Raw genomic sequence first — 11,517 nt, 5'->3', positions numbered from 1 at the left:
AGGGTTGTGGTGGAGAGATCCATCGGTCTTCTCAAGATGTGCTTCTGATGCCTGGACCGCTCAGGGGGCGCACTCCAGTACCCCCGAGATCGTGTCTCGGTGATAGTGGTTGCATGCTGCACTGTCCACAATCTTGCGCTGGAAAGGGGAAACACAGTAGACGATGAAGATGTAGACGTAGTGGCTGCGGCTGTCCACGATGAGTCCAGCAGTGAGTCCGAGGATGAGAACAAACAGGGAAATGCTGAGGGGGTAGACGCTGACCTGGGCATACTCCAGGGAGGCAGGGATACCCGGGAGGCTTTAATCCAATGAACCTTCAGCTAGCACACCACATATGGATCACCAGGACAAGACTGGGCTGCCGCCTCGATACTCGACACCCCAAGTGCAAAATCTGCCAGGTCAGCAGCACTAACTAAGGGCCTTGTAAATAAAGCTGAATGTCCAACAAATCACTCATTTCACTTCTGTCAACCATACACATGCCGAAGAAACGAAGCACCCTCAGCCATGGTCGCACATCCGCATTTAATGTGTGAAGCAAAAGAACTTAACATTATTGCTTTCTCTTTATGTTAACAATGAAAAAGAAATCATAAGGACCTCATCTCAGGCCAACATAAAAGCACCAGTGAGAAACCCATGGTGTACCTAACGTGCCTTATGCTTACATTTTTGGGTGCTACGTCTTGCTGCTGCCCCATCGCTGGGAGTGGTATCTGAGCCAACCTGCAGACTCTGCTGTCCTGTTGGCCTCGATGACCTTGGTGCCCATCCTCAGGCCCGTGGACCGTGTGCTGGCCCCGCCTGGGAGGGAGCTGCCAGTTCCACAGCTGGCATCTCCCCAGTCGCTTCATTGGATGCCACAGTCACTGGCAGAGGGGCAGAGGAGCTGCTGCCCTCATCCAGACTGCCCTGAAAGGAGCCCGCAGAGACACCAGGCAGCTGCTGCGCCAATGTGAGGTCGCTTCGGACCCCCTGCTCACCGTGGATGGATGGGCACCGAGCTGGGAAGCTTGGTGCCCAGACCATCTCCCACACTGGCACTGACCAGCTGAGGTCAATGCCAATGTGAGGGCTTGCTGGTCTGAGCACATCCCTAGGAAGCCCTGGGGGATCTCCTGGACTAGGCTCTCCATGAAAATTGCCACTCTCCATGTTGCTCACTGCTTCGGTGAGCATTTGCATAGACTCCTCCACCATGGACACTACGCCAAACATAGCCTCATGTATCTCCCCCAGATGCTCCCACACACCCGGCTGCATTTCCTGCAGCTGCTGTGTCGCGGACGACTCCAGGGGCCCATCATCAGGCACCGATTGAACATGTGCCTGGTCTCCTGCAGTCCTCCAACTGCTGGCACCATGGGCACTCTCTGTTTCTGCCAACTCCTCCAGCGACTGTGAAGTGCCCTCACTGCTGTGCCCTGGGACACTAGCCGATGTTCTAATTCCCACCGAGGTGCCAGTATCTGCTCTGGTGCCTGCCTGGCAGAGATGGTGTGACACTGGTGAGACTTCAGGGCCCTCAGGTGTGAGAGGAGGTCTCTGCTGCTCCTCCTCCCGGCCGTGCTCCACTGATGCTGAAAGGAAGAACAAGGACAGTGGATCAGTTAACATGGAGACAATGTCAATGTGCATCCCTGTACCCTGGATCATTATGCGCTCATCCTTCCATAAGCAATGGTCAAGTCATGTTGCAAACTTAAATCACTGAACATTCAGCACTGCCATGGCTGTTGGGAGAACAATGGTGACCTCACTGCTGGGCAAACATACCTGCCCGTGGCACCCCAGCCTCACTGACACCGGTGGACCTGGGCGCAGGGCGTCTCTCCAAATCCAGGGCCTCCTGCTTGAAGTGGCTGAGAATCACTAACTGTGCCAGCCCTCCGCCAGTCCTCACCAGCTCAGCTGCATTATGTACATTCTTCTCCTGAAAAGGAGAGAAGAGCATTGATTAGAGGTACTTGTACCTGGACCCTCTTCACGGACGGCCCACTCCAACCAGAGTGGGACATTGCAGGGCTCCAGTGCCTCCTCACCCCGCTGCTGTCGAACACTCACACAAAGATACTAGACCTGTCCCCCTCCCCCACCGCCCCCTTGGCCAAATGCTGCCTACATCACATTAGGCACCACACAGTCTAAACTTCCATAGCAAGGACATGCAAGCACGTGGAGCGCAGAAGAGAGCAGATCTATCGGTGCCAACTCCACCTTGAAGCTCCCCTCCCAGCATCTCATCACCCTGACTTTGACATGTCCTGGAGTTCCAACTCTGTGCCCAGGTGCAGCTCCTCCAGGCTGTCCCCAAAACAGTCATGTGGGTCTCAGTGTAACACATGCTGCAGGGACAGAACCCATCTCTTCACCCTCTCAGGGTGACCTCGGCATGGGCAATATCTGCTGGCCCACGCAGTGAAGGACACAGGCCATCAATGTTTCAGTGCAGTTACTGCACTCAGACTTGGGGGAGGGGGGGCATGGCACAGAGGGTAAGGCTACCCACTGGGTCAAATGCCCAATGCCAACATGGTACTCACCCTTCCAGAGTGCAACAAATTATTGAAGCGTTTACGACACTGGATCCAGGTGTGCCGCACCACGTCGCAGGAGCTCACCGCCTCCGCCACCTCCTCCCAGGCACGTCTGATCATGTGGGGGGGCCTCCTCCTCCCATCCTGGGGGACCAACAGCCCCCGTCATGCTGCCACCTCCTCGAGGAGGGCAGCAAGGCAGTCATCAGAAAAACGAGGGGTGCTCTTGCACCCCCCCCCCACCCTTGCTGGCCTACCCTCCAGCCTGGCCTGCTCACCCCTCTGCTGTGGCCTAGCACTGGCCACTGTGAGCAGCCTACAAAAGGCTGCCAGGCCTTCTCTTAAACAGACTGCTGGGCCACCATTGGACCCGGCGGCCTGTGCACACCCACTGCCGCCTGCACGCTCCTGCTATCCTCGGGAGATACATGGGGTGGCCTTAATTGGCCCGCCCATGTAAAATGGCGGCATGGGCCTGCCCTCACCCCTCCCCCTGCCATATGGAAAATTCTGCCCAATGTCTGGAACCAAGCAGGGAACAGGCTATTTTAGACCTGGTGATGTGTGATGAAAGAGGATTCATCAATTAAATAGTAAAGGATCCTCTAGGTAAGAATGATCGTAGTATGATAGAATTTCACATTCAGTTTGAGGGTGAGAAATTTGGGCCTGAGCCCAGTGTCTTAAACTTAAATAAAGGTGATTACATGGGCATGAAGACAGAGTTAAAGTGGACTGGGAACATAGTGTCTGAAGCTCAGAATCCAACTCATTAACTCTGAGCAGAAGTTCCTCAAGCTGCAGGCACCTACTACAGATGTGGTTGCTGTAGATCATGCACGTCTCCACCAGGGCCAACATGCTACAGCTGTAACACATCACCTATCCTGCCAATTTTATTGTCCTTTTTAAAACTAATTAAGTTTAGAAATATCACTTAACAATCATCTGCAATTATATCAAATAGTTTAACACATTTAGCTCTACACTTAATGCAATACTTATATCTCCCCAGTACCAGTTTCAACTACTACCCACCATTTGGAGAAAAAAAACTAAAAACTCACGAACCACTCACCTACCTGCTCACCCCATTAATGCTTCTAGGCTTCAGCACTCATGTCCTGCTGCTAGTCTCTGGCTCCCTCTCTCGACCCAATCCTTTTATGTAAAAAGTTAGAACAGCACCTCCTCTCTCACTGCACTGAATTTGCAAGCTCACACTGTGTGTCGAACTGCACTCAGTGACGAGCTGCTATCTGCATGCTTGCTTACTTTATTTGTTCAGCAAGACCACCTGTATTTATATCAGTGAAATTCTTCAAGAGATGAATCAACACTGTTCGCTAGAGAAGCCAGTTCTAAGTAGCTACCTAATTAATAACTGTAGCTGCCTCTCCAGGAGGGAGCTTGTTTACTCTTAAGACTGAAAACATAATTTTTACTAGACTAGATTTTAGAAAAAGATTAACCTTTAAAATTAACCCTTAAAATTCCCTCATTTACCAAATTCCCAAGCTCACACTCTATATTGAGCTGCACTCAGTGAGGAGCTGCTATCTTTGTACTTGGTTACTTTTTCTTCTTTATTTGAAGACCCCAAGACTGTTGTACAATTGTGCCAATTCAGCTGTGAACTCCTCCATGCAGACTTTAAACTATGTTAAATTAGTTAACGCTTGACTTTATAAAGTAATGGTTAGACTTCACTTGGAGAACTATACTTAATTCTGGGCATCACTCTTTAGGAAAGATGTCAAGGCCTTAGACAAGGTGAATACAAGTTTAACCGGAATGGTACCAAAAAATGACAGACTTCACTTAAATGAAGAGATTGTAGAAGAATTTCCTCAAGAAATTTTCCAAAAGAATTAAAAGGAAGTATGATAGAGGTTTTCAAAATCATGAACATTCTTGACAGATTAAATAAGGAGAAAGTGTTTCCAGTAGTAGAAGGATTAGTAACCAGAGGACACAGATGTAAGATTGTTGCCAAAACAAATTTTTTAAATGCAGTGAATTATGATCTGGAATGCACTGCCCGAAAGGGTTGTGGAAGCAGAATTATAGAATCCCAGAACAGAAAAAGGACTTTCAGCCTGGAACTATAGTATCATAGAATACTTACAGCAGAGAAAGAAGAGGCCATTCAGCCCATCATGTCCATGCTAGCTCTTTGCAGGAGCATTTCACCTAATGCCAGTCCCCACCTTTCCCTGTACCCTTGCAAAACTTTCTTGTTCAGTTAATTATCCAATTCCTTTTTGAAAGCCATGATTGAATCTGCCTTCAACACACTCTCAAGGTAGTTAATTCCAGATCCTAACCACTTGCTGTATAAAAAATGTTTTCCTCATGTCACCAATGCTTCTTTTGCCAATCACCTTAAGTCTACATCATCCAGCTTTGAACCTTCCACCAATGGGAAATTTCTCATTATATAATTTGTCCAGACCCCTTATCAAATTTACTCCCAATTTTCACTTCTCCAAGAAGAATAGTGCCAGCTTCTCCAATCTATCTATGTATTTGAAGTTCCTCATGCCTGGAAACATTCTCATGACTCTTTTCTGCACCCTTTCTAATGCCATCACATCTTTCCTAAGGTGTGGTGCCCAGAATTGGAGGAGGCCAAACCAGTGCTTTGTATAAGGTTTATCATAAGTTCCTTGCTTTTGTACGCTCTCCCTCTGTTTATAAAGGTCCCATATGCTTTATTAACTTTGATCTCAACCTGTCTTGCAATCTTGAATGATTTGTGCACATATATCACAGAATCGTAACAGCACAGAAGGAGGCTATTCGGCCCATCATGTCTGCACCGGCTCTCCAAATGAACATTATGGCCTAGTGCCATTGCCCTGCCTTTTCCCCATTGTTTCTAGTCAAATAATCATCTAATGCCCTCTTAAATGCCTCAATTGAACCTGCCTCCACCAGCCTTCCAGTCAGTGCATTCTAGAGCTGAACCACTTGTGTGAAAACATTTTTTCTCACATCACATTTGCTTCTTTTGCAAATCACTTGAAATCTGTGCTCTTTCATTCTTGATCCTTTTAAGATCTGTCCAGCCCCCTCATGATTTTGAACATCTCTACCAAATCTCCTCTTAGCCTTCTTCTCTCCAAGGAGAACAGTCCCAACCTCTCCAATCTATCCTCATAGCTGAAGTTTCTCATCCCTGGAACCATTCTTGTAAACCTCTTCTGCACTCTCTCCAATGTGTTCACATCCTTCCTATAATGTGGCACCCAAAACTGTACACAATACTCTAGCTGCGGTCCAACAAGTGTCTTTTATAAATTCAGAGTAACCTCCTTGCTCTTGTACTCTATATCCCTATTAATAAAGGCCAGGATACTATATGCTTCATTAACTGCTCTCTCCACCTGTCCTGCCACCTTTAATGATCTATGGGCATATACACCCAGGTCTTTCTGCTCCTGCACCCCCTTCAAAATTTCACCCCTTATTTTACATTGTCCATGTTCTTCCTACCAAAATGCATCACCTTACACTTCTCTATATTGAACTTCATCTGCCACCTTCTGCCCACTCCACAACCAGTCTATGTCCTTTTGAAGTTCTACATTGTCCTCCTCACAGTTTACAACACTCCCAAGTTTTGTATATCCGCAAACTTTGAAATTGTCCCTTGCACACCAAGATCTAGATCATTAATATATATCAGGAAAAGCAAGAGTCCCAATACCGATCCCTGGGGAGCTGCACTCAAACATTCCTCCAGCCTGAAAAATATCCACTGACCATTACTCTCTGCTTCCTATTTTTCAGCCAATTTTGTATCCACGTTCCTTCTGCCCCTTTTATTCATGAGCAATAACTTCTCAAGTCTGTTGTGTGGCACTGTGTTAAATGGCTTTTGAAAGTCCGTGTACACCAGCATTACCCTCATTGACCTTTTCTGTTACCTCTTCAAAAAACTCTAGCTAGTTAAACACTATTTCTCCTTTAGAAATCTATGCTGTCTCTTCCTTATCAACCCATATTTTTCCATGTAACTACTAATCCTATCCTAAATAATTATTTCTAGAAGCTTGCCTACCACTGAAATTAAACTGGACGGCCTATCCTTACTAAGCTGGGCTCAATAAGCTGGGCTTATCCTTACAACCTTTTCTGAACAAGGATATGTTTGCAATTCTCCAGTCCCCTGGCACCTCCCCTGGATCTAGGGAAGACTGAAAAATTATGCCCAGTGCCCCTGCAATTTCTACTCTCATTTCCTTCAATGTCCTTGGATGCATCTCGTCCGGTCCCGGTGCCTTGTCAACTTTACGTACCGACAGTCTATTCAACACTTCCTCCTTATCAATTTTGAATCTTTTGAGTGACAGAGTTTCCTCATCTGTCACCATGGCCTGGGTAGCATTTACCTCCTTGGTAAAAATGGATGCAAAGTATTCATTTAATACCTAAGCCATAGCCCCTTTGTCCATGTGTAAATTCCCTTTTAGATCCCTAATCGGCCCTACTCCACCTTTTACCGCCCTTTTACTATTTATATGCCGATAGAAGACTTTGGGATTTCCCTTTATGTTGGCTGCCAGTCTTTTCTCATAATCGCTCTTCGCTTCTCTGATACGCTTTTTCACCTTCCCTCTGAACCTTCTGTATTCCGCTTGGTTCTCAATAGTATTTTCTACCTGACACCTGTCATAAGCACACTTTTTCTTTTTTATCTTATTTTCTATCTCCTTTTTCATCCAGGGAGCGCTGGATTTGTTTGCCCTACCTTGCTCTTTCGATGGAATATATCTTGACTGTGCCCGAACCAATTATTTTTTGAAGGAATACCCCAGGTACATCTAATCCTGCACCCCCCTTCAGAATTCTACCCTTTATTTTATATTGCCTCTCCATTCTTCCCACCTTTCTTCACATTTTTCCACATTGCATTTTATCCGCCACCTGTACATAGATCCAGCAAGATAGCATTGGATAAGAAGTTGAAAGGAAGTAATGTACCAGAAATGTATCACGAGATTGGGATTCATTCAATGGCTACACTAAAGAGCTGGCACAGGTATGAATAGCTGACCACCTGAAGGTAATGGCTGACCTTTCTACCCAGATTACTCCGCGGGCTAGAATATACCCCAGCGACATGAGAAGAGCCACAATGCGCAGGCGCAGGAAGACCCCGCCCCTCAGAAACCACCTGTCGGCGCAGCGCATGCGCGCCGCTGAGCTAGCGCGAGCGCGGCCTCATCAAGATCCAGTGGCAGCGGCTGTCACAAGCCGAAACAGAGCCCTGGGGCCCGGCAGACAGGCGGCGAGGGTCCCGGGAGAGCGAGGGGCATCATTAAAGCGGTGGTGCAGCACATGCCCCATCCGAGCCGCCGCTTCCCAGTTTCTTCTGTTTTCACCGAGTCCGATTCACAACAAAGGAACGGCCCAGAATGCTTCGCGACTAACATTGTGGAGCATGCGCACTGGCAGAGCCGGGAATGAACGCGTTGGATAGAGAGGTTTCTGGGGCAGAGAGGATTGTGGGAACTGCGGCCGCCATTTTTCAGCACCTGTCGGTAAGTTTTTTTTATTACAGACTGAACAGGAATGGAGATCGAACTGAAGTTGTTAGGTTTATAATCCCAAGTACCTGTGAGCCCAGCAGTGTCCTATATGTTCAGACGTGAAATTCTTAAGGGAGATAGTTTTTAGGAGAGGTTAGGTTGCTAAACAGACACTGTCCCTGTGATCTAAAAAAGGTATTGGTTTAGGTACAAATATTTTTGAAGAAGTTTTTAATCCATTTTACATATACAGATTTTAAAAATTAGTTTGAATATTTTAGAAAAAAAGAGATATGCTTTCAAATCCTTTTGCCCTGTACTCTTCAGGACACCTTAAAGTAAATACCAACAGTAAAGGCAACAACAACTTTTACTGTTGGTAAGTGGACTCTGATTGGTAGAGGTCATGGGGAATGCAGCAGGAAACAGTTAACTGCCAAGCTTTTTGTTCAAATTCAAACCAGGCAGGTTGACTTTGACTGGTCAAGGTGTTGCCATGCAAAAAGAACCAGGGAATGGCTGTTCACCAAGCTTTTATTTAATTGAATGGATGGGCTCCATCTCTCTGAAAAGGACTTGGCCTTGTGCTTGAATATATGTGGCTTCTAACTTGCGAAAGTGAGCCATGCTGTGAGCATGACTAATCTTAAACTGGTTGTCAGTGTAATTCTTAGCACAATCAGGATTGTTTAGCAAGTGTTGTTCAATTGCGGAATATCATTTATTTGTTAGACACTATGTTTTGAGTTTTGCAAACACGGGCTGGTTGTGTACATTCAATGCTTTGCCTGTTGTGAACAGCCAAAGGGACATGCTACTGAATACAATCCGCCAGTCATTGGAACGTACGGCCCTGAATATCGATAGCAATGCCGTGTACATGTGCTCCTTTGACATTGCTAGCCTGTTCACCAGTGCACTGCTCAAGGAAGCCATAGACATTTGCACCACAGCACTATATCATGGTGATCTAGATGCACTGCCAATGTCTGAATCTGTATTTGTTGAACTTATGAACTCAGCAACTCGTGCAGTTGAGTTCAGTTTTAACAACACTATGTATACCCAAATAGATGGTGTTGCCAAGGGATCCCTTATAGTCCAGCTCTCACAAACATCTTTGTCAGTTTACGTGAGCAATGCACCTTCAATGGAATGACACCAAGCCTCCTATCCCTTCCTTTCTCCGCACCGTAGATGATACATTTCCTATATTTGAACCTGCAGCTGTATTAAGAATTTTCTTACACACTTTAATGGGCTCCATCCTATGCTCAAATTCACCTTTGAAATGCAGTCAAATGAGCTCTCTTTCCTCAACATACTAGCTGAGAAATCTGCCAATGGGTTCTCGACTACTGTCTGCTGCAAGCCTTCACTGGTCAGTATAAGCATTGGGATTCTTACAGTTCCACATACTATAAGATTAGCAGCCACCTCATAGATAGGGCCCAAGCCATTTGCTCGCCCTGTAAGCTTGATGCTGAAATAGGGCGCATCAAAGACATCCTGTAGGATAATGACTACCCTGGTCAGATGTATATCGCGCAAACTCATGAATGGGCCTAAGGTCCCCACGTTCGGTCCTGAAAAGTGCTCAGATTATCCTGGAAGGATAAGGTGCTCAAAAATTTGAGCAGCAGATGAAGCTAGCTGTTTTATGCTGCTACAATACAGCAGCAACACGAGTGGCATTCTCCACTAACAGGATGCTGCCGTCAAACCAAAAAGACATTCTGCTTATCACACAAATGAGTAATATGGCATATTAATTTCAGTGCCTCTGTGATGCCAGGTATGTAAACCATGCATGCCAATGACTGATGCATTGAACAGCATGCCCCTCTGGCTGTTTGCAACAGGCACAGTATTGACTGTACCCAACCAGCCCATGCTTGCAAAACTCAAAACATTGTGTCCAACATTAGATGTGATTCTGCAATTGGACTGGCGCAGACATGATGGGCTGAATGACCTCTTCCTGTGCTGAAACTTTTCTATGGTTAAACACTTTCTAAACAATCCTGATTGTGCTAATAATTATATTGGAAATCAATTTAAGGTTATCAGTTGGGCTCGCAGTGGGGCTCACTTTTGCATGCTAGAAGCCACATGTATTCATACACAATCAACCTGCCTGGTTTGAATTTGAACAAAAAGCTTGGCAGTTAACTGTTTCCTGCTGCATTCCTCATGGGAATACCTCTACCAATCAGAGTCTGCTTGCCAACCAATCAGCACCCTCTTCTCATGCAATATAAATTGTTGTTCCTTTTACTGGTGGTTCTTTCTTTTGAGCTGTCCTGATGAGTGCAAGACAAAAGGCTTTAGCAGCATGTCTCTTTTCAGCAATACTCAAGTTCTGTGCTACCAAACAACTATAAAAATTAGTTTTTTGTATGTGGTTTTTACAACAATCTGGCAGCTTTCAGTCACGTTTTCCTAACTCCAGCCCCACAAATTTCCATTCCATTAAGTTCAACTGCACAACCTGCCTTTGTATTTTTGTTCCCTCTCATTCCCTTTGTCCTATTCCAAATTCATTTTACAGAATATTAGAAGGAGAGCATTTGGAGACAGGAAACTCAAACCTAACATCGTCTCAAGATCTGATAGAGTCACTTGAATTATCAAGACTTGAATATCGTTGGCCTTTAAATCTGGAAGGAAAAATGTTTTGTCTGTTCTGTCTCTAGGAAAAGATTTCAAACATCAGCGCGACTGGAAAAGCACCAAGGTACACACACACTCAGGTGAGAGAGAGTTCCAGTCCACTGACTGTGGAAAAAGCCTTTTAAATATTTACTCAGCCTGAAAAAAACACTGCACCATTCGCAGTGCGGTCAAACCATACACATATTTTGTCTGTGGATGAGACTTCAATTGAGCATCCAGCCTGGAGAGACACAAGGATACCCGCACCATGGAGAAACCATGGAAATGTGGAGACTGTGGGAAGGGATTTAATTATCCATCAAAGCTGGAAACTCATCGGCGCAGTCACACTGGGGAGAGACCGTTCACCTGCCCTGTGTGTGGGAAGGGATTCACTCTGTTGTCGAACCTCCAGACACACCAGAGAGTTCATACTGGTGAGAGACCATTCACCTGCATAGAATGTGGGCAGGGATTCACTACCTTATCCAACTTGCTGAAACACCAGCGCATTCACACAGATCAGAGACCTTTTAAATGTTCTGACTGTGAGAAGAGCTTTAAGAGCAGAAATGAACTGCTGACACACCAACGCACTCACACTGGGGAGAGGCCATTCGCTTGCTCCCTCTGTGGAAAGGGATTCACTCAATTATCGCACCTTCTGAGACACCAGCGAGTTCACACTGGGGAGAGGCCATTCAGCTGCTCAGTGTGTGGGAAGGGGTTCGCCAATTCATCTGAGCTTCTTAGACACCAGCCAGTTCACACTAGGGAGAGAC

General features: G+C 46.1%; 1 long non-coding RNA gene across 1 annotated transcript; it reads left to right on the top strand.

Annotated features, from left to right (window-relative positions):
• Nucleotides 1-7,741: 7,741 nt before the first annotated feature.
• On the top strand, nucleotides 7,742-10,820 carry LOC121272632. Its single transcript, XR_005941896.1, has 2 exons — nucleotides 7,742-8,092; nucleotides 10,632-10,820. It is a non-coding gene; the product is annotated as an uncharacterized LOC121272632 (long non-coding RNA).
• Nucleotides 10,821-11,517: the final 697 nt, after the last annotated feature.

This window comes from Carcharodon carcharias, chromosome 34 (assembly GCF_017639515.1).
Source record: "Carcharodon carcharias isolate sCarCar2 chromosome 34, sCarCar2.pri, whole genome shotgun sequence".
Taxonomy (NCBI): Eukaryota; Metazoa; Chordata; class Chondrichthyes; order Lamniformes; family Lamnidae; genus Carcharodon; species Carcharodon carcharias.
Note: the sequence above shows the minus strand (reverse complement) of the source record. Positions and strands in the feature narration are given on the sequence as shown.